Raw genomic sequence first — 24,629 nt, forward strand, 5'->3', positions numbered from 1 at the left:
CACAAACTTGAAGTCTATGTTTTAGCCATTATTCTCCTGTACTACAGGCTACATGGTAAGATTCTGATGATGTCATAACTCCTAAAGACATTGTAAAGTTTAAACCAAAACTTGCTTTTAAAAAAGAAGAGTTTCTGCACCAGATTGTGAATTCTTCAAGGTAAACAGCCACAAGAAGTGACTGATATTGGAGCATAACAAATGATCTTTTACTGGAGGGGTAAGAGTTCCAATTTCTGGATTTTTCACACATATATGTAAAGATGCTACCAAACAATAAGTGAGAAATAGGAATATGATAGTTATTATTTCCCTTAAATTAGAGCCTTCCAAATAATTTCTAAAACTATCATCCTACAGGATTTTCATTACAGTAGAAACCATTCTGAAATAGTCACATATTCACTTCATCTATCTCATATTCTGTTATATTCTCAAAAGAGACTATGGACCAAAATAATATTCATATTAAAAGACTCATCAAAGGCATTTTCAAGTTAAGTATAACCCCCCACCGGAAATAAACAGAAGCATATTCAGATAAAATTTAAGCGTAATACCCCTCCCCACAAGTGAGTATCTATTTGCCAGCTGCTACCTATACAGGACGTACCATACCATACAGGGCCACTCCCTGCCTTCCCCCACCAACCTCCCCAACAAAAATAAAGGTATTTGGGATCTCCTCCCAATTCCGAGGTTGGTAACAAAGAGGTAGGATATTAAAAGATAAACAAAGCTGAATGACCTTATATAGTGGTAACTGAGAAAAGAAATGGGAACGCCTTGATTCTTACTTACTAGAAATATTTTGTTCAATTAAGAATGAATTGGGACTTCCCTGGTGGCACAGTGGTTAAGAATCCACCTGCCAATGCAGGGGACACGGGTTCGAGCCCCGGTCCGGGAAGATCCCACATGCCGCGGAGCAACTAAGCCCGTGTGCAACAACTACTGAGCCTGTGCTCTAGAGCCCACAAGCCACCAACTACTGAGCCTGCGTGCCACAACTACTGAAGCCCAGGCTCCTAGAGCCCGTGCTCCGCAACAAGAGAAGCCACCGCAATGAGAAGCCCACGCACCGCAACGAAGAGTAGCCCCCGCTCGCCTCAACTAGAAAACGCCCACGCGCAGCAACCAAGACCCAACGCAGCCAAAAATAAATAAATAAATAATTTAAAAAAAAAAAAAGAATGAATTGGTGGTGGGAGAAAAAATGGTATCTAGGTTAGAGAAATCAAAGGTTTCCTTTAGAAAGTGACTTTAAAAATATCTCAAGAACATTCTAGAAAAGGCAAAATTATAGAGACAGTAAAAAGATCAACGGTTGCCAGAGGTTTGTGGGGAGGAAGGGAGGGTTCATAGGTGAAGCATAGGAGATTTTTAGGGCAGTGAAATTATTCTGTATGATACTGTAATGGTAGATACATGACATTATGCACTTGTCAAAACCCACAGAACTTTATAACACAAAGAATGAACCTTAAAGTATGCAAATTTTTAAAAATCCTTTAGAAAGTCAGGGGGTTCCAGGAAGGAATGGAGACCATATAACAGAATCTAACTGTATTACAAATGTATGAAATAGTATCACTGCAGGGGATGGGGGGAAAGGTGCTGATTGAAATAACTCTGGAAATGAGTGGAGTCTGTAAGACTAAAGGTAAAAGGAACTGTAGATAAGCATTGTATTCTAGCTGATAAAGCTGTTTCCCATGGGGGTACAGGTTAACAATTCTGATATTGTTACCCATCAGGGTATCAGGTTAACAAAACTGATATACAACTATACATGTACACTGGGACTGAACAATTAAGTAAATGGATGGTGAATGGTGGGAGCCAGATTTTTCACTGTTGGAGTGGGAGGTTACAGAAAAGCAAGGGGAGGAGGCTAGAATGACCTATGTAATAATGGATTAGAACTAGAGACATCAATATGAACTCATGTTTACCTTAATACTGACAGATATATATACAGAAATGAATGCATAGAGATACTTATAAATATGCATAAATATACAGGTAATATATACACAGGATTTCAGCTAAGAAGACCTAGAAACAGCAAAACTCTAGTAGCAACAAGCACACCTAGCACCCAGATCTTGATTTCCAATAGCATTCTCTAATAAAAGAGATCTGGACTTTGTGGAGAAACTGCTGATTCTAGAACTGGGATAGGGGATACACAGGATGAGCCTGGAGAATCTTGTATTACCAGAAAGTAAGGAAGTGTCCGAAAAAAACCAAAAAAACCAAAAAACACCCCATGATGATAGGGGCATGTCAGAGTGACACAGGAGCCAACCAAAAGAGCTCCCAATGGCCAAAACAGCAAAAATATGAGCAACAAAATAAATAAGGTAGTATTGGATTATGACCCAAAATATAAAACAAATATCTGTAAGCCCATACTGACATAAAGAAATGACTGAATAAATAAATAAATAAATGGGGGAGAAGAGACAATCTCCCATGGAGAATTCCCAGTAACTTATGTAGAATAGCCTCAAGAAGATGGAGCAGAACTTCCCACTCCTTAAGTGTGGACTACACTTAGTGACTTATTTCCAAACAACACAGCATGGAACAGAGTTTCTACCAAAAATAAAAAAGTAACTTTACAGTGGAGAAACCTGACAAACATATTCTCAGCCAGGTGACCAGAGTCAACATTAACAGTGATAAATCATGATGATAGTATGTACCCTTGATATAATGTAATGAGAATGGCACTTTACCTCCGTGGTCTTCCTCCTAAAAACCCATAACCCCAGTCTAACCATGAGAAAAACATCAAATAAATCCAATTGAGGGACACTCTACAAAATACCTGATCAAATTCTCCTCAAAACTGACAAGGTCATCAAAACAAGGGAAGTCTGAGAAACTGTCACAGTCAAGAGGAGCCTAAGGAGACGTGACGATAACTGTAATACAGGGCCCTGGTGGGATCCTGAAAGAGAAAAAATACATTAGGTAAAAACTAAGGAAATCTGCATAAAGTATAGATTTTAGTTAATAACACTTTTAATATTGGCTAACTAACTGTAACAAATATACCATGCTAATGTAAGCTGTTAATAATAAAGGAAACTGGGTGCAGGGTATAAAGGAACTGTCTGTATTATCTCCTCAGTTTTTCTGAAAAATTAAAACTGTTCCAAAAAAATAAAGTCTATTTTTAAAAAAATTTAAAAATTACCCTGGCACTGGACTCTTATTCACATCTCCAGCTCTCAAAGCATCTTCTTTTCAGTAGACTGGAAATCTGACAAAATGAGGAGCTAAGTTATCCTTTAATTAACTTCCTAACTCAATACGGAAAAATGACAAAAACTCATAGACTTCTGGTGACTTAAAGTAACAGCAGACAGGATGCTAGACCACACTTTTAGGGCAAGCAGTTCCTTCCCAAGTATCATCACAAACGGAACCTTCTTTTCCTTTAGGTCACAAATATCTTCTACAGTAATTAAATTCTACATTTGTCTTTCTGAGAGCACTTCAGAAAGACAAAAAGATAGTCCGCTGCCTGTTTTCTTAAGGCTTTTGTAGCACACCTGGTTGTGACTTACCATCATGAGCCCTCCATTCTATCTAGAGAAGAAAGGACGAAGCCCAGGACTACCAAGCATGTACAAAATTTTCAATTGCATAGCCAAAATAGTATACAACTTTTTAAAAACTGCTACTTAAAAAAAAAAAAAAGAGCCCTTATTGGCTTATTTTGACAGATGAGCACTCTCTCTCTCCACCATTTAGAAACTATCTTTGTTCTCGGTAAACCTAATAATTCAATGTTAACCTTATCATTTTAGGGCAAATATTGGCTTGTATCAGAGCCATCATGCATACAAGTTTCTAATTAATCTACTGACTCAACCTCATTTTATAACCACAGTAGAGTTAAAATAACATAGCTTGTTTATAATGTATTTTTTTAGCACTTTACTATACTTTTTCTTACTTTTTAGCTTCTCAGTTACTTTATCTTAAACAGTACCTGAAAAATGAACTTCAAGTATGAGCAAGAAGTACTTGCACCTACATGAAGGCTGTTTTGACCACGTGAAACAGCCTTTTCTGATCTCTGATATGACAATGCAAAATCCACCCCACATTCATGTTAACCTTCTCCCCATCAACTTGAATCAGAACAGTTTTCTCTCCTTCCTAAATGCCTACAAAAGTTATTGTCTGTTTGTTACTACCAGCACTTGAAATAATGTTTATCAACTTTTTATTTTCCTCTAGGTTTTATAACTGTAAACCTTGAGAATGAAAACCAAACATGTTCTTTGACCTATAGTGCCTTGTGCACACAAAATACTTTGTATAAATGAAAAAATATAGGACTTTCAAATGACTGCAAATCTAATTTGTTCTGGTTGAGGTATTCCAAGGTCTTTATTAGGTCAATTATTAAATGACATTTTCTAAGAAGACACAGTACAGCCTATTGGTAACATATGCCAGAGGCAAATCATCTTGGCATTTTATTACTTAAAAGAGATTTCTTAGAACAGTGTTTTACAAATGGTGGGTTGTAACCTATTAGTAAACTGTATGATAAATTTACTAGGTGATGACAAGTATTTAAGAAAAAAAAAAAAACAGAAAATATCAGAGTACTTCACACATAGTACAGTAAATATTGATTCAAAAAACTTGTATGTATGTACTAGATCATGATTAAAATGTATTTCTTACTATGCGTTGCTTTGAGAAATACTGACTTAGAATATGGTGAGATATTCTGGGTTATGTAAGAAAAATATTTATTACCTTTCATTTTTACTATTACCTGAATAAATGGCACCTTTCTAATTAACAAAGTGGAGTTATTTGAGAAACATCTGAATATGAAAGCTGAAACAACTCTGTTATGAATTTTTGTGTGACTTTATTTTTCTCAAAAGCAACCTCGATCTGTTTTGTGTAGCTCCCTCACATATTTTAGGAGGCTCCTGCCTTCTAAAAGATAAAAAAAAAAGAGTCATCAGTCTCACTAACCCAGAAATTCAAGATCACAAACTGTGGGAATTTCCAACTGGAAGGGTTTGAAATATTAACAAAAATGCCATTTATAATCATTTATTTTAAAATGTCTAACCGTCAATACTCCTGAACTCACTGTTCATTCATTTAATAAGATCTGAGTACTCGGCTTGGAGATACAGAAGGCCCATGCCCTCAAAGTGAGAGAAATGCACTGAGAGATATAATAGAGTAGGATTAAGTCCTGTAAGTTCTCAGAAAAAGAAATAATTAATTAAGGTAGGACCATAAAAAGGAGTGCGGGGGAAAGCTTCATGGAAGCTGGGTTGCAAAGAGCAGGATTTTTAAAAATAAAAACAATAGGATTATAAACCTGGAAGGAAATCTACACATCATCTAATGTAGTGTTCTCAACTGGGGATGATTTTGTCCCACAAGGCACATTTGGCAATGTCTGGAGACATTTTTGGTTGCCATACTGGGGAGGGGTGCTATTGGGATTTGGTGGGCAGAGGCCAGGGATACTGCTAATCATCCTACAGTACACAGGACAGCCCCTGACAACAAAGAATTATCCAGCTCAGTATGTCAATAGTGCCGAGGTTGAGAAACCCTGAACCCAACCTCAGTACAATCCTCTTGTTTTACACAAGACGATAACTGAAGGTTAGATGGATTTAAAAACTTGCTAGAAAGCCAGGACTACAAAACAGGCCTCATAACATCTTGTCCAGTGTTTAATTCACAACACACACCCACATATGTTATTATAATAGAAAACAGATGTTAAAAAGAATGGGAACATTATTATAAGGTGGAAAAATAAACTATCTAGAAATCAAAGCTGATACTGCTATATAGTCTTTCTTGACATAGATCTACTAATGGAATTATACCACAATACAATTTTAAAAATTATACCCTTATTTTTTCATAATACTAAACTTTTCATCTATACTACTCATTTACTGATCATGTATCTGAGACTAAGAAATATTACAATAAAAACCAGGAAGTTGGAAGATCAGCATATGCATGCACACCCCGTTACTCTTTGGGGCAGGTCTTTCAAACGCCACCAGCTCCAACCACTGGGGGTCTGGGACCTGGGTGGGATTAGCCCCTTATATTCAAAATCAACTGCTAAGTTACTCTTTCATTTGCTGATAAAGTTTCTAATAGTAAATAAACTGTACAAAGAACTTGCTTTGGGTCCTGATTTAGGGCCTAAATTTAAACATATGAAACTACCTGGACATCTATCTTTTATTTTTTCATCCTTGCTCTTATATGTACAAGAGATGGGGGCGAGGGGGTGGAGTAAACAAACATGTTAACAGCAATACAGATTAGTTTTCAAAAAACTAATCTGCTCTAATATAACTACAAAAATACACAATCACACAGATAAACATTCCTTACCTCCAATGTTTCAACTGGTGAAACTTCAACTAAAATACCTTGTCCAGTTTGACACGCAGCAACAATTCACGGTAAAAAACTTGAAGAAAAGGCTGAAGACACTGTCCTAGGTAAACGAAAGACCAAAGTGGTAATATTCAAACTGTGAAAGGCTTAAGGAAGGCCGTATGAGCAAGTGATACAGTATACAAATAAAAGGTCACGAAAAAGGAAAGCAGCCATTTGTATACCTTTACCACTTGAAATTTCAGTGAATGAAGTTTATGTTCAGTCAGTAACAAAAAGTTCCCCTGACTGCCTGAGCCACCCTGCTCCCCTTCCTAGTCAGTCACCTCTAATCCCTAAGGCAGAGCTGACAACAGCAGAGGGGATGGCCAAAGCTTTTCTGAGGTTTTGGCTTCAGAGAAAGCTGGCAAGAACTTTAGCTGCATCCCTGGCAAACCATCAGGGGTCCTTGCAGCTCCGCATGAAATACTAGTCATTAAATTTGAATGGGTTTGATTACAAAACTGTGCTAAGACCCTTTAAGGGCCATACGTCCTTAAATTTAAATGACTCTATACTGCATCTATATGGAATCTATATTGAGTCTAATTTATTCTCTGGGAAAGTAGAAGAATGTTTGAAATTTCCACACCCCAAGTGAGCACCACACCCTCAGTACAAAGCCCAACAGTGAAGGGGGTATATTTTTTTTCCTTTGTATTCCTTTCCTTTCCCCACCATCCACCCCCACTATACCTTCTCAAGAGAATTTGAACTGCTCACTCAGGACTGGGAGGCCCTCCCCATAACCCAACCCACAAAATCACTAATCTACCACTCAAGAATAACTTTAACTTCCTCAAGAAGGAAAAAAAATACTTTACTATAGGCCTTAGTGAAATAATATAAAGAGTCTTACTAGCTAAAAAAGAAAGCAGAGCCTTCTTTCCCCAGTAGAGGGTATTAACAACTCAAGAACTAACTAGATATTTTAGGTTAACCAACTAGCCTTAGTGAATGAGGAAAAAGTTCTTCCAGAGAGAAAAGTTTCAGCTAATAATGGCAAAAGTAACCAAATTAGAACGCTCACAATTTGGCAATTTTTAATTTAATAACTAATCCATGCAATTGTAATCGATGAATGGTAAAAGCATTAGGGTGAAAAGTGGGGCTTCATGAAGGGATCAGGCTGTCAACACCTGAACTCTTGCATAAATCAAACAAACCAACTACAAAACAAATTTTTTTAGACAACTGGGAAAACTTGAACGTGGACTAATAAGTATTATATACGCAATTAAGGAATCATTACCAGGTGTGTTGTATATGACAATGCATCGTGGTTATGTAAGAAAATGTGTTGTTTTAGATACATGTCATTTAGGGATGAAATAATGTCTTGGATACGCCATAAATTCTCAGCAAAATAAAAAGCAATAGGGGGAAGATGAAACAAGTATGGAGAAATGTTGATGTCTGCAGCACAGAGGTTCACTGAACTTTTTGTGTACATTTGGAAATGTTCACAAATAAAAACTTAAAAATAAAACCAATCAACTAGGAGTCACTACAGAGTCCTTTAAGGAGAAAAAAACCAATGTATTCAAAATAATACTTAAAAGCTGATGATTTTCATTCTTTTGTACAGAGATCACAGAAAAAGAAGCTAAAGATATAAAACTACTGAGAGGGTTCTTAAGGCAGTCCAGAGATAAAATCCTTAAAGAGCCAAAACCATTATATTCAAACGTCAATTAACATTAACTAATATTATGATTAATAATTATATTAATTAGTAATTATAATTATCAGCATAAGTTATAATTAATTATAATGTTAAGTATAAACTTAAATATTTACTGAATCTTATCATATGCAAGGTCCTGCAATAAGTGATAAAGCAGGGATTCCCTGGTGGCGCAGCGGTTAAGAATCCGCCTGCCAATGCAGGGGACATGGGTTCGAGCCCTGGTCAGGGAAGATCCCACATGCCACAGAGCAACTAAGCCCGTGCACCACAGCTACTGAGCCTATGCTCTAGAGCCCATGAGCCTCAACTACTGAGGCCCACATACCTAGAGCCCGTGCTCCACAACGAGAAGCCACCGCAATGAGACGCCCGCGCGCCACAATGAAGAGTAGCCCCCGCTCACCGCAACTAGAGAAAGCCCGCATGCAGCAACAAAGACCCAACTCAGCCAAAAATAAATAATAAATAAATTTTAAAATTTATTTAAAAAAATAAGTGATAAAGCACACGGGTGAAGCCCATGCCCTGACTTTTTTTTTTTTTAATTGCCCATGCCCTGTCTTAAAGCTTACTCTTGAGCTGGTGAAAAAGAACATATGTACTCTGTACCCTGATAACAAAAAGAGTTCAGAGAAGGGAGAGATGAATTCATGTAAATCAAGTTTACTGAAGAAAATAAAGTGGACAACAGAAAAGATGCAGGATTAAAAGAGAAGGAAAAGGGAAAAATGCAAAGGTTTGAAATAGGACATTCAAAAGATACTGGTACCACTCACAATTCTACCAACATTTTAAAGCATGGCAGTTTTGTGAGTGAGATGGGGAGAAAACTAATGAATAAACTTCCAAGAAAAGAATCCTTGGATAGGGACAAAATAAAAAAAACAAACCACACACTGACACAATAGTTCTCAAGAGAAAATGGAGCATTACTAAATTTGAGGAGGTGGCATCCTCATACCCTTAAAGAAGTAGTAACTGAACACTATGTAACTGAACATGCTCCAAGCAAACAAGGGCATTTGACATCCACAGTCCTAATGTAAGATAACTGTTCAAGGTTTTCATTACAAGGATGTTGAAAATGAGATGTGAGTACCATTCAGAAGCAGAAGCACCACCAGATATATAGCAGCACTGACTCTACTGCTAGGAAAAGGGTCTGAGGCAGAAAAGCTTTTTGCTCTCCTTAAGATTCAGAGGATCAGACCAAACAAGACTTTGGCTAGGATCTTATAAAGAGCGATTAGAAAAGAAAGGAAGGCTTACAGAAAATATCCAGTAAGGAAGTTAGAGAGTTTGAGTCTAACCGTAAGAGTGACAAGAAAGATGGCAAGTGCATTGGAAAGAAAAGAGGCATCTTTCTTAGAATCAGAAAAATTGAGGCAGGCATAAAGAGAGGGAAAGGGACTGACTATACATGTGGGGTGAGAAAGGACTAGTGACAAAGCAAGCTTTCCAACAGGGCAGAGGAGGTGGCAAATTCCAGGGCTGGTGTGACCATATTCTAGAGATGGGGTGGGCTGAGAGGCAGTGAGGATGGGATATGAAGGAGTAATATCCCAATTGTCTCAATCTTCAGGACATGAGTCATGAGGTCATTATATTACATGGTGTACAGAAAGAAGAAAGCATAACGTGACAAAACTGGGAAGTCAGTGAGCATCTACAGGCAAGCGTTAACAGGCCACAACAGCTGAAATAAAACACTGTAATAATCATAGACGACATAAGCCACTCACCAGATGTGGAGCCACAGACAAGTTACTTAACCTCTCTTAGGGCCTGTTTCCAAATCCTTTGCTTAATACCACACCTCACAAGATGTTGTAGGAATTAATTTACATAGAAGGAAAATGTTTGTAACTTGTAAAGCACCATATTCATTCAAGAGGATGCTCGAGAGCTTTCATAATACAGCAAACAAGAATCTCAGCAGAACTGCCTCCTTTTTTTCTATTTCACAAGGACAGATATATATTATGTCTACAAATATGTACACTAAAACAGAAGTCATGACAGTTATAGTATAACTACAAAAGCATTCTTTTCTATGAGAGGAAAATAAAACTGAGTTGATATTGTACATCCCAACTTCAATAGTAATTAAGAGGGATTTCATGTTCTAAAAGTCATTCCAGAGACTTATTTTTAACTGAAACTTAAATACAATAAACGTGTCCACTGTCAAGGACTAGAAACTGCCCTAGGTGGAAGAGACTAAAATCCTGAATCCTGAATAATCAGGTAACAACTTATTTATAATTTCACACACACACACACACAATGTAACCTTTTAATTAAAATGTGCAAAGTTATCCAAGTGAGTACAGCTACATAAAACAAAATAAAACAAAATTTAAAGCGAACTAGGGGCTGAGTCTGACCTAGAAAACAAGACAAAATCATGTTCTGCCATAAAGAGCCAATGGGAAGACTCCTTCTCTTGGTTATGGCATATTAGGTAATTTGAACCAATCTTTCCACTTTAGACAAATAATAAAAGTTGGACAAAATGTACGAAATGACTTGCTTAAAGGATCAAAGAGCCAACAGGATAGTGCTTTCAGATCCATTAAAGGACTGGAATTCAGAGAGGTGAGTACAACAATTCAGAAGAAACCAGAAGTTAAGCCGTATCTGACAGCTGGGTAGGCCCAGAGGGACAAAAGGAAAATCCTCTTCACTACCCTCATGTTAGGAACCTAAAGGGCTGCACCTTAGAAATATGGGTGAACCGGAAATTAAACAGTCCATAAATTGAAAGCAATTTAGCCTTGAGTCATCCAGTTGGCCCAGAAAAATCTCAAAAGCTGAGATTTGACTAAGTAATCCTAGATTCCCTCAAGCAGATGCCACCCCCCCCCTCAAAAAAATCCTTCCTGGAAGATATCATCCTGGTCTCAAATGATTTCTCAAGTAATTTTTCAAATCCAATGCCCAGCAAACAATTAAAGACAACTGGGCACATGGGAAAACAATAGACATAAGATCAAAAGCCACAGAAACATAAAACAATAAACACTCACAGAGACTCCAAATATTGGAATTATGAAACAAACACTTTGGTTCAAGGAAATGGAAACCAAACTTAAAAGTCTCAGCAATGAACTAGAAACTATAAAAAGTGATATACCAGGTTTTTATAAGAAGCAAACAAATTTTGTTACTGAAAAACACAAAAACTGAAATTAATCCAATGAACAGGTTTAACAGCCAATGGACACAGTTGAGACACTGAATCAGAGACAAGTCAGTGGAAAAAAAGCTCAGAATAAATACAAGATAAGCAACATGGGGATATGGTATGAAGGTATAACATCTGACACAGTTAATTGGAATTCCAGAAGGAAAGGAGAGACAGTATGGGGTAGAAGCAAAATTTGAATGGCTGAAAATTTCCAAAAAAGATTTAAAAATGTCAAACCACAAATTTAAGGATGTCAATGAATTCCTAGCTGAAAATCAGCAGACAAAGAAAAAGTTAAAAGCATCCCGAGGGGGAAAAAGATTACTTCCAAAGAAGCAACAGTTTACATGGATAGCTTAATTCTCAACAAAAATGGAAGCTAAAAGACATATATAATGGAATCCCTAAGTAGCAGAAAGAAAAACAACTGCCAACCAAGTATTCCACGGCAGAGAAAACACCCATCAAGAATGAAAATTAAGGGGGCGGAGACACAATGGTGCAGTAGAAGAAAGTGAACTGACCTTTTCTTACGAAAACACCAAAATCACAACTAACTGCTGAATGACCATCGACAAAAAAATGCTGGAACCTCCCAAAAAAGATATCCTACATCCAAAGACAAAGAAGAAGTCACAGTGAGATGGTAGGAGGGGCACAATCGCAATAAAATCAAATCCCATACCCGCTGGGTGGGTGACCCACAAATTGGAGAATAATTATACCACAGAAGCTCTGCCACAGGAGTGAAAGTTGTGAGCCCCACGTCAGGCTCCCCAGGCTGAGAGTCTGGCAACGGGAGGAGGAGCCCTGAGAGAATCTAGCTGTGAAGGCCAGTGGGGTTTGATTGCAGGAACTCCACAGGACTGGGGGAAACAGAAACTCCACTCTCAGAGGGGGAACACAAGGTCTCGTGTGCACCACCCAGGAAAAAAAACCAGTGACCTCATAAGAGCCTGGGCCAGACCTTCCTGCTGGTATTGCAGGGTCTCCTGCAGAGGTGGGGGGCTGCTGTGGCTCAATGCAGGGACAAAGACACTGGTGGCAGTAGTTCTGGGGAGTACTCATTGGCAAGTGCCCTCCTGGAAGCTGCCATCTTCTAACCAAGACCTGGCCCCACCCAACAGCCTATACGCTCCAGTGCTGGGATGCCTCAGACCAAACAACCAACAGAGCAGGAACACAGTCCCACCCATCAGCAGACAGGCTGCTTAAAGTCTTCCTGTGCCCACAGCTGCCCCATAAGCACAACCCCTGACACGGCCCTGCCCACTAGAGGGACAAGACCCAGCTGCACCTACCAATGGGCAGGAACCAGTTGCTCCCACCAGGAAGCCTGCACAAGCCTCTGAGACAGGCTCATCCACCAGGGGGCAAACAGCAGAAGCAAGAACTACAACTCTGCAGCCTGTGGAATGGAAACAGTAATCACAGAAAGTAAGACAAAATGAGACGGCAGATGAATCTGTCCCAGGTGTTGGAACAAGATAAAACCCCAGAAGAACAACTAAGTGAAGTGGAGACAGGCAATCGACCCAAAAAAGAATTCAGAGTAATGATAGTAAAGATGATCCAAGATCTCAGAAAAAGAATGGAGGAACAGATTGAGAAGATACAAGAAATGTTTGACAAAGACCTAGAAGAGTTAAAGAACAAACAAACAGATTAATAATACAACAACTGAAATAAAAAATACACTAGAGGAAACCAATATCACAATAAATTAGGCAGAAAAAAGGATAAGTGAGCTGGAAGACAGAATGGTGGAAATCACTACTACAGAATATGATAAAGAAAAAAGAATGAAAAGAAATGAAGACAGTCTAAGAGACCTCTGCGGAAACATTAAACGCAACAACAATCACATTAGAGGGGTCCCAGAAGGAGAAAAGAGAGATAAAGGACCTGAGAAAATATCTGAAGAGATGATAGCTGAAAACTTCCCTACCTTGGGAAAGGAAACAGTCACCCAAGTCCAGGAAGCACAGAGAGTCCCAGGCAGGATAAACCCAAGGAGGAACATGTAGAGACACATAACAATCAAATTGAGAAAAATTAAAAACAAAGAAAAAATATTAAAAGCAAAAGGGAAAAGCAACAAATAATATACAAGGGAACTCCCGTAAGGTTATCAGCTGATTTCTCAGCAGAAACTCTGCAGGCCAGAAGGGAGTGTCATGATATATTTAAAGTGATGAAAGAGAAGGACCTACAACCAAGAACACCCAATAATGCTCTCATTCAGATTCAACAGAAAAATCAAAAGCTTTACAGACAAGGAAAAGCTAAGAGAATTCAACATCACCAGACCAACTTTGCAACAAGTACTAAAGGAACTTCTCTAGGCGGAAAAGAAAAGGCCACAACTACAAACAAGTATATACAAATGAGAAAGCTCACTGGTAAAGGCAAACATACAGTAAAGGTAGGAAATCATCTACACACAAATATATTATCAAAACCGGCAATGGTGAGGAGAGCACAAATGCAGGAAACGGGAAATACGTTTCAAATTAAGAGACCAGCAGCTTAAAACGATCTTGTTTATATATACAGACTGCTATAGCAAAACTTCATGGGAACCGCAAACCAAAAATCTACAACAGATACATACACAAAAGAGAAAAAGCAGGGAATTCCATGGCGGTCCAGTGGTTAAGGCTCCGTGTTCCCACTGCAGGGAGCACAGGTTCGATCCCACATACCATGTGGTGTAACCAAAAAACAGGAGAGACAGAGAGAGAAAGCTATCCAAACACAACACTAAACAAAGATCAGAGCAGAAATAAATGAAATAGAAATGAAGAAAAAAACAGAAAAGATCAATAAAACTAAAAGCTGGTTCTTGGAAAAGATAAACAAAATTGATAGACCTTTAGCCAGACTCATCAAGAAAAACAGGGGAAAAGGCTCAAGTCAATAAAATTAGAAATGAAAAAGGAGAAGGTACAACAGACACCACAGAAATACAAAGAATCGTAAGAGACTACAACTATATGCTAATAAAACGGACAACCTAGAAGAAATGGACAAATTCTTAGAAAAGTACAATCACCCAAGACTGAACCAGGAAGAAATAGTAAATATGAGCAGTCCAATCACAAGTACTGAAATTGAAACTGTGATTTAAAAACTCCCAACAAACAAAAGCCCAGGACCACATGGCTTCACAAGCAAAATCTATCAAACATTTAGAGAAGAGTTAACGCCTATCCTTCTGAAACTTCTCCAAAAATTGCAGAGGAAGGAACACTCCGAAACTCATTCTATGAGGCCATCATCACCCTGATACCAAAACTAGACAAAAAGAATACAAAAAAAAGAAAATTACAGGCCAATATCACTAATGAACATAGACATAAAAATCCTTAACAAATTACTAGCAAACTGAATACAACAACACAATAAAAGGATCCTACACCGCGATCAAGTGGGATTTATCACAGGGATGCAACGATTTTTAAATATCCATAAGTCAATCAGTGTGATACACCACATCAACAAACTGAAGAACAAAAACCACATGATCATCTCAATAGATGCTGGAAAAGCTTTTGAAAAAATTCAACACCCATTTATGATAAAACTCTCCAGAAAGTGGGCACAGAGGGAACTTATGTCAACCTAATAGAGGCCATATACGACAAACATATATACAGCTAACAACATACTCAACAGTGAAAAGCTGAAAGCATTTCCTCCAAGATCATGAACAAGACAAAGATGTCCACTCTCACCACTTTTATTCAACACAGTTTTGGAAGTCCTAACCACGGCAATCAGAGAAGAGAAAAAATAAAAAGAATACAAATCGGAAAAGAAGTAAAACTGTCACTGTTTGCAGATGACATGACACTATACATAGAAATCCTAAAGATGCTACCTAAATCCTAAAGAAAACTACTAGAGCTCATCAGTGAATTTGGTGAAGTAGCAGGATACAAAATTAATGCACAGAAATCTCTTGCATTCCTATACACTACTGATGAAAATTCTGAAAAAGAAATTAAGGAAACACTCCCATTTACGACTGCAACAAAAAGAAGAAAATACCTAGGAGTAAACCTACCTAAGGAGACAAAAGACCTGTATGCAGAAAACTGTAAGACACTGATGAAAGAAATTAAAGATGATACAAACAGATAGAGAGATATACCATGTCCTTGGATTGGAAGTATCAACACTGTGAAAATGACTATGCTACCCAAAGCAATCTACAGATTCAATGCAATCCTTATCAAACTACCAATAGCATTTTTCACAGAACTAGAACAAAAAATTTCACAATTTGTACAGAAACACAAAAGACCCCGAATAGCCAAAGCAATCTTGAGAAAGAAAAACGGAGCTGGAGGAATCAGGCTCCCCAACTTCAGACTATACTACAAAGCTACAGTAATCAAGACAGTATGGTACTGGCACAAAAACAGAAATATAGATCAATGGAACAAGATAGAAAACCCAGAAATGAACCCAAGCACCTATGGTCAATTAAACTAAAACAAAGGAGGCAAGACTATACAACAGAGAAAAGACAGTCTCTTCAATAAGTGGTGCTGGGAAAACTGGACAGCTACATGTAAAAGAATGAAATTAGAATATTCTTTGATACCATACACAAAAATAAACTCAAAATGAATTAAAGAGCTAAATGTTAAGACCTGATACTATAAAACTCTTAGACGAAAACATAGGAAGAACACTCTGACATAAATCACAGCAATATCTTTTTCAATCCATCTACTACAGTAATGGAAATAAAAACAAAAATATACAAATGGGACCTAATGAAACTCAAAAGCTTTGGCAAAGCAAAGGAAACCATAAACAAAACATAAAGACAACCCACAGAATGGCAGACAATATTTGCAAACGATGCAACTGACAAGGGATTGATCTCCAAAATCTACAAACAGCTCATGCAGCTCAATATCAAAACAAACCCAAACAACCCAATCAAAAAATGGGCAGAAGACCTAAATAGACATTTCTCCAAAGAAGACATACATACAGCCAAGAGACACAGGAAAAGATGCTCAACATTGCTAATTATTAGAGGAACGTGAATCAAAACTACAATGATATATCACCTCATACCATTCAGAACGGCCATCATCAAAAATTCTACAAACAATAAATGGTGGAAAGGGTGTGGAGAAAAGGGAACCCTCCTACACTTTGTGTGGGAATGTCAATTGGTACAGCCACTATGGAGAACAGTATGGAGGTTCCTTAAAAAACTAAAAACAGAGCTACCATATGATCCAGCATTCCCACTCCTAGGCATATATCCGGAGAAAATTATGGTTCGAAAGGATACAGGCACCCCAATGTTCACTGCAGTGCTGTTTACAACAGCCAAGTCTTGGAAGCAACCTAAATGTCCATCGACATATGAATGGATAAAGAAGACGTGGTACATATATACAATGGAATATTAATCAGCTATTAAAAAGAATGAAATAATGCCATTTGCAGCAACATGGATGGACCTGGAGATTATGATACTGAGTGAAGTAAGTCAGACAGAGAAAGACAAATATATGATATCGCTTACATGCAGACTCTAAAACAAATGATGCAAATGAAATTATTTACAAAACAAACAGACTCACAGACTTAGAGAACGAACTTATGGTTACCAGGAGGGTGAGGGTGAGGGTGAGGGTGAGGGTGAGGGTGAGGGGAAGGGATAGTTAGAGAGTTTGGGATTGACATGTACACACTGCTATATTTAAAATGGATAACCAGTACTTCCCTGGTGGTCCAGTGGTTACAACTCCGTGCTTCCACTGCAAGGGGTGAAGGTTCAATCCCTGGTCAGGGAACTAAGATCCCACATGCCGCCCAGTGCAGCCAAAATAAAAGGGTAACCAACAAGGACCTACTGTATAGCACAGCAAACTCTGCTCAATATTATGTAACAACCCAAATAGGAAAGGAACTTGAAAAAGAATAGATACATGTATATGTATAACTGAACCACTGTGCTGTACAAGTGAAACTATCACAACACTGTTAGTCAACTGTACTCCAATATAAAAGAAAAAGTTAAAAAAATTCAAAGTTTGAGATTGACATATACACACTACTGTATTTAAAATAGATAACCAACAGGGACACATTGTATAGCACACGGAACTCTGCTCAATATTCTGTAATAACCTAAATGGGAAAAGAATTTGAAAAACAATACATACATTTAAGAAAAAAAGAATGAAAATGAAATATATTTTCTGACAAATAAAAACAGAGTTCACATCCAGCAGAACTCCACTAAAAAATCATAAAGCAAAAAAAACTGACCCAAAATGGAAGGTCACAGATGCAGAAATGAAGAACCATGAAAGTTTAAGTAAGCATGTGAAAAATCTAATGGGGCATTGATTGTATAAAATAATAATGTCCTGTGGGGTTTAAAATACGTACAGAAACTTATCTCCCAACCCATTAAATTATATACATGGAATATGTACAGCTTTTTGTAAAAAAATATACATACAGAATATTAAGTTACAGGACAAGAGCATGAATATCAGGAGATCGGTAAATGGAACAGAGGTATTTTAACGTTCTTGCTTCAACCAGGAGGAAGATAAAATTATCAGTTAACACTAGACTTTGATAAGTGACCTATGCATGCTATAAGTGCAAGTGCAATCATGAAAATACTTAAAATGAATATGTGATATCTGAACCAATAAAGGAAAATTGATATAAAAATAATCAAATCAAAGGAAGAGAAAAATAAAGAACAGGTGGGACAAAAATGTGCTGCTGTATTTAATCTCAAAATGTCAGTACTTACATTAAATACAAATGGACTAAATGTTCCCAAAAAAGAAAAAGATTATCAGACTTAAAAAAACAATCTACAAACATATGCTGCTTTCAAGAGACCCATTTAAACATAAGAATACAGAAAGGCTGAAAGTAAAAGGATAAAAAAATATATCATGGGCTTCCCTGGTGGTGCAGTGGTTGAGAGTCTGCCTGCTAATGCAGGGGACACGGGTTCGGGCCCTGGTCTGGGAAGATCCCACGTGTCGCGGAGCAACTAGGCCCGTGAGCCACAATTACTGAGCCTGCGCGTCTGGAGCCTGTGCTCCGCAACAAGAGAGGCCGCGATAGTGAAGAGGCCCGCGTACCGCGATGAAGAGTGGCCCCCGCTTGCCGCAACTGGAGAAGGCCCTTGCACAGAAACGAAGACCCAACACAGCCAAGAATAAAAATTAAAAAAAATATATATATATATCATGCAAACACTAGCCAAAATAAAGACGGTATAGCTAAATTAGTTTCAGAAAAAACAGACATCAAAGAAAAAGTATTACTAGAGTTAAAAGAGTCACTTCAAGGATGATAAAATGTTTAACTCACCAGAACATAATTAACTAAATTTATATGCACTTGGGACTTCCCTGGTGGACCAGCGGTTAAGAATCCGCCTTCCAATGCAGGGGATGCGGGTTCAATCCCTGGTCAGGGAACGAAGATCTCACATGCCACGGGGCAACTAAGCCCACGCACCGTAACTACTGAGCCTGTGCGCTCTGGAGCCCACATGCCAGAACTATAGAGGCCACACACCACAACTAGATAGAAGCCCATGTGCCACAAAGAAGAGCCTGCATGCCACAACGAAAGATCCCACGTACCCCAACTAAGAACCAACACAGCCAAATAAATAAATAAATAAATAAATAGTTTCTAAAAATTTAGATGCACTTGATATCATGACCTCAAATTATATATACAGGAAAAGTTGACAGAACTAGTAGGAGAAATACACATGCATTAGTATCATAGTGGTGGATTTTAAGGTATCTCTCAGTAGTTGAAATAAGCAGACAAAAAAATCAGTAAGGATAACACAACACAATTAACAAATTTGATCGATAGGCATATATAGAACTCTGCATCCAACAGCTGCAGAATATATTCTTTTCAAGATCTTACATATTTACAAAAACTGATCACATGTTGAGCCATAAAGTAAATCTCAAGAAATTTTAAAAGACTGAAATCACTCAGAGAAAGTACTCTAAACCAGAAAGCAATTATAAAATATGCAGTTAGAAAATTCTTATATTACTGGAAATTTAAAAATCTACTTTAAAATAACCCACTGATCAAAGAAGAAATTAAGATATGTTGTGAAGTTATAATGGAAATACTACATATCAAAAATAATGGGATGCAAGTAAAGACATACTTGAAAGTGAAATGTGTAGTTTCAACTGCATATGTTAGGAAGGAAATAAGGGTGCAAATTAATACCTAACCACCCTTGTTAAGAAGTTAGAAAAATAAAAGCAAAAGGAATCCTAAAAAAATAATAAATATAAAAGCTGATATTAACAAAATAAAAAAACACCAACACAGCTGGCTCTTTGGAAGAATTACTGTAATTGCTAATCCTCTAGTAAAATTATTTTTAAAAAGAGGAGAAAAAAAAGATACATATACCCAATATCAAGAATGAAAAAGGCCCAAGAGAAATGAAAACATGTCTGCACAAAAACTTGTACATGAATGTTCATGGTAGCATTACTCATAATAGCCAAAAACTGGAAACAACTCAAACATCCATCAACTGATGAATAAATTAAATAAGGTATATCCATACATTAGCATATTATCTGGCAGTAAAAAGAAATGAAGTACAGTTGACCCTTGAACACAGGGATTAAGGTTGCTAACCCTCCACACAGTTGAAAATCCGAGTATAACTTATAGTTGGCCCTCCATATACATGATTCCTCTGTATTCACGGTTCCACATCTGCAGATTAAACCAAATGCAGACCCTGTCGTACTATAGTGTTTACTACTGAAAAAAGTCCCCATATAAGTGGATCCACACAACTCAAACCCCTGTTGTTCAAAAGTCAACTGTACTGATATATGCTACAACATAAGTGAACTTTGAAAACATTATGCTAAGTGAAAGAAGCCAGTGACAAAAGACCACAAATTGCATGATTCCATTTATGTGAAAATTTCAGAAGAAGAAAATCTACAGAGGCAAAAAGATTTGTGATTGCCTAGGGCTGATGGGGTGAGAAGGAGCTCGGGGAAAATGGGGAGTGATGGCTAATGGGTGCAGCATTCCTTTTTGTTCTGAAATTGATTATGCTGATGGTTGTACAACACTGTGAATGTTATAAAAACCACAAAGTTGTACACTTCGAATGGGTGAATTGTATGGTTATACCTCAAAGCTATTAAGAAAAGAAAGGAGGAACATTCAGTAAGGAATCTGTAGACAATAAATGATAAAAGAGCATAACTGTAATGCCAATAATTTGAAAATTCGGATAAAATGGACAAATTTTTAAAAAAGATAACTTACCAAACAGTTGTAAGAAGAAATAAATTCATACCAAGCATCTTTTCCAACAATGGTATAAAATTAGAAATCAATTACAAGAAGAAAACTGGAAAATTCACAAATATGTGGAAATTAAACAACATGCTACTGAAAGACTAAAAGATCAACAGAGAAATCGAAAAATACCTTGAGACAAATGAAAATGAAAATAGAACACACCAAAAATTATGAGATGCAGCAAAGCAGTTCTAAGAGGGAAGTTCATAATAACTGAGGCCTACCTCAAGAAACAATAAATATCACAAATAAATAACAAAACATTACAGTTCAAGGAACTAGAAAAAGAACAAAGTTCAAAGTTAGTAGAATGAAGGAAATAACAAAGATCAGAGTGGAAACAAATAAAATAGAGGCCAAAAAGACAATAGAAGAGATCAATGAAACTAAGAGCTGGTTCTTTAAAAAGTAGACAAAATTAACAAACAGATACCACAAAACTACAAAGGATCATAAAAGACTACAATGAACAATTATACACCAACAAATTGGACAACCTAGAAAAAATGGATAAATTCCTACAAACACATAACCTTCCAAGAATGAATCATGAAGAAATAGAAAATGTGAATAGATCAATTACTATTACAGAGACTGAATCAGTAACCAAAAATCTCACAACAAACAAAGGGTCCAGGACCTGAGAGCTTCACTGGTTAATTCTACATTCAAAGAAGAATTAATACAAATCCTTCCCAAACTCTTCTAAAAATAGAAGAGAACACTTTCAAACTCATTTTACAAGGCCAGCATTAGGCTGATACCAAAACTAGACAAGGAAACCACAAGAAAATTACAGGCCAATATCCTTAATGAACACAGATGCAAAAATCGTCAACAAAATATTAGCAAACCAAAGTCAACAATACATTAAAAGGATCATACACCATAATCAAAGGGGTTTATCCCAGGGAGGCAAGGATGGTGCAACACCTGCAAATCGGTCAATGTGATACATTACATTAACAAAATGAGAGGTAAAATCATATGATCATCTTAACAGATGCAGAAAAAACATTTGACAAAATTCAACACTCATTCATGATAAAAATTCTCAACGAAGCAGTACAGAGGGAATGGACCTAAACATAATAAAAGGATGTATGTAACAAACCCACAGCTAACACTGTATTCAACAGTAAAAAGCTAAAAGTTTTCCTCTAAGATCAGGAACAAGACAATGTCCACTCTCATCACTTTAATTCAACATAGCACTGGAAGACCTAGCCACAGAAATTAGGCAAGAAAAAGAAATAAAAAGCATCCAAGCTGGAAAGAAAGAGGTAAAACTATCAATTTTTGCAGACAACATGAGATTATATATAGAAAACCCGTAGGATTCCATCAAAAAACTGTTACAACTAATAAACAAATTCAGTAAACTTGCAGGATACAAAATCAATACACAAAAACCCTGTTTCTTTACACAAATAATTAACTATCAGAAAGAGATATTAAGAAAATAATACCATTTACAACTGCATCAAAAAGCATAAACTACCTACGAATAAATCTAACCAAGGAGGTTAAAGACCTATATACTGAAACCTACAAGACACTGACAAAAAAAACTGAAGACAGAAATAGAAAGATAGTCTATGCTCATGGATTGGGAGAATTAATACTGTTAAAATGTCTATACTACCCAAAGCAATCTAAAGATTCAATGAAATCCCTATCAACATTCCAATGGTATTTTTCACAAAAAGATAAACAATCCTAAAATTTGTATGGCATCACAAAAGGCCTCCAATAGCCAATCTTGAGAAATAAGAACAAAGCTGGAGGCATCATGCTTTCTGGTTTCAAACTATATTACAAAGTTATACTAATCAAAACAGTATGGAGGGAGACCTTCAAGATGGCAGAGGAGTAAGACGTGGAAATCACCTTCCTCCCCACTAATATATCAAAAATACATCTACATGTGGGACAACTCCTACAGAACACCTACTGAATGCTAGCAGAAAACCTCAGACTTCCCCAAAGGCAAGAAACTCCCCACGTACCTCAGTAGGGCAAAAGAAAAAAGAGACAAAAGAATAGGGACAGGACTTGCACCTCTGGGAGGGAGCTGTGAAGGAGGAAGTTTCCACACACTAGGAAGCCCCTTCACTGGCGGAGACGGGGGTGGGGGTGGCGGGGGGGGGGAAGCTTCAGAGCCATGGAGGAGAGCGCAGCAACAAGGGTGGAGAGGGCAAAGCAGAGAGATTCCCACACAGTGGATCGGTGCCGACCAGCACTCTCCAGCCCGAGAGGCTTGTCTGTTCACCCACTGGGGAGGGTGGGGGCTGGGAGCTGACGGTCGGGCTTCGGAGGTCAGATCCCAGGGAGAAGACTGGGGTTGGCTGCGTGAATATAGCCTGAAAGGGGCTAGTGTGCCACAGCTAGCCAGGAAAAAGTCTGGAACTGCCTAAGAGGCAAGAAACCATTGCTTTGGGGTGTGCGAGGAGAGGGGATTCAGAGCACCACCTAAACGAGCTCCAGAGATGGGTGCGAGCCGCAGCTATCAGTGCGGACACCAGAAATGGGCATGAAATGCTAAGGCTGCTGCTGCAGCCACCAAGAAACCTGTGTGCAAGCACAGGTCACTATCCACACCTCCCCTCCCAGGAGCCTGTGCAGCCCACCACTGCCAGGGTCCCGAGATCCAGGGACAACCTCCCTGGGAGAACACACAGTGTGCCTCAGGATGTTGCTATGTCATGCCGGCCTCTGCCGCCGCAGGCTTGCCCCGCATTCCATACTCCTCCCTACTGCCGGCCTGAGTGAGCCAGAGCCCCCTAATCGGCTGCTCCTTTAACCCCGTCCTGTCTGGGAGAGAACAGATGCCCTCAGGAGACCTACATGCACAGCCGGGGCCAAATCCAAAGCTGAATCCCAGGAGCTGTGAGAACAAAGCAGAGAAAGGGCAATTTCTCCCAGCAGCCTCAGGAGCAGCAGATTAAATCTCCACAATCAACTTGATGTATCTTGCATCTGTGGAATACCTGAATAGACGAGTCATTCCAAAACTGAGGTGGTGGACTTTGGGAGCAACTGTAGACCTGGGGTTTGCTTTCTGCATCTGATTTGTTTCGAGATTTATGCTTATCTTAAGTCAGTATTTAGAGATTATTATAATTGGTAGATTTGTTTATTGATTTGGTCACTCTCTTCCTTTGTTTTATATATAGAGATATTTCTTTTTCCTTTTTCTCTTTCTGTGAGTGTGTATGTGTACATTTCTTTGTGTGATTTTGTCTGTATAGCTTTGCTTTTTACCATTTGTCCTAGAGTTCTGTCTGTCCGTTTTTTTGTGTGTGTGTTTTGTTTTGTTTTTTAGTATACTTTTTAGCACTTGTTATCATTGGTGGATTTGTTTCTTAGTTTAGTTTCTCTCTCTTTTTTTCTCTTTTATTATTAATTTTTAAGTTTCTTTTATTTTTAATAATTATTTTTCAATTTTTACCTTAATAACTTTTATTTTATCCTTTTCTTTTTTTTTATTTTTTTCTCCTTTTTCTTCTGAGCCGTGTGGATGACAGGGTCCTTGCTGTTCCGACCGGGTGTCAGGCCTGTGCCTCTTGAGGTGGGAAGGCCGAGCTCAGGACACTGGTCCACTAGAGACCTCCCGGCTCCACGTAACATCAAATGGCGAAAGCTCTCGCAGAGATCTCCATCTCAACGCTAAGACCCAGCTCCACTCAATGACCAGAAAGCTACAGTGCTGGACACCCTATGCCAAACAACTAGCAAGACAGGAACACAATCCCACCCATTAGCAGAGAGGTGCCTAAAATCATAATAAGGACACAGACACCCCAAAACACACCACCGGACACAGTCCTGCCCACCAGAAAGACAAGATCCAGCTTCATCCACCAAAACACAGGCACCAATCCCCTC

At 38.0% G+C, this 24,629-nt stretch overlaps 1 protein-coding gene across 7 annotated transcripts in view; it reads right to left on the reverse strand.

Annotated features, from left to right (window-relative positions):
* The window catches only part of TAB3 (TGF-beta activated kinase 1 (MAP3K7) binding protein 3), a 117,327-nt gene that overhangs the window by 66,157 nt on the left and 26,541 nt on the right, over window positions 1-24,629 (reverse strand). For 5 of the 7 annotated variants that reach the window (XR_014258761.1, XM_082446466.1, XM_082446464.1 and 2 more), the window contains exons 2-3: window positions 6,427-6,532; window positions 2,837-2,959 (exon numbers count right to left, since the gene is read on the reverse strand). The exons of 1 other annotated variant lie outside the window; for it this stretch is intronic. The gene's annotated coding sequence lies outside the window, so the exon portion shown is untranslated. Of the gene's footprint in view, window positions 1-2,836; window positions 2,960-6,426; window positions 6,533-11,875; window positions 22,804-24,629 lie in introns of those variants that run through there. One more of the 7 variants, XM_082446462.1, reaches the window with a different exon arrangement.

Source organism: Balaenoptera physalus (assembly GCF_965194825.1).
Source record: "Balaenoptera physalus genome assembly, chromosome: X".
In the NCBI taxonomy this organism is placed as follows: Eukaryota; Metazoa; Chordata; class Mammalia; order Artiodactyla; family Balaenopteridae; genus Balaenoptera; species Balaenoptera physalus.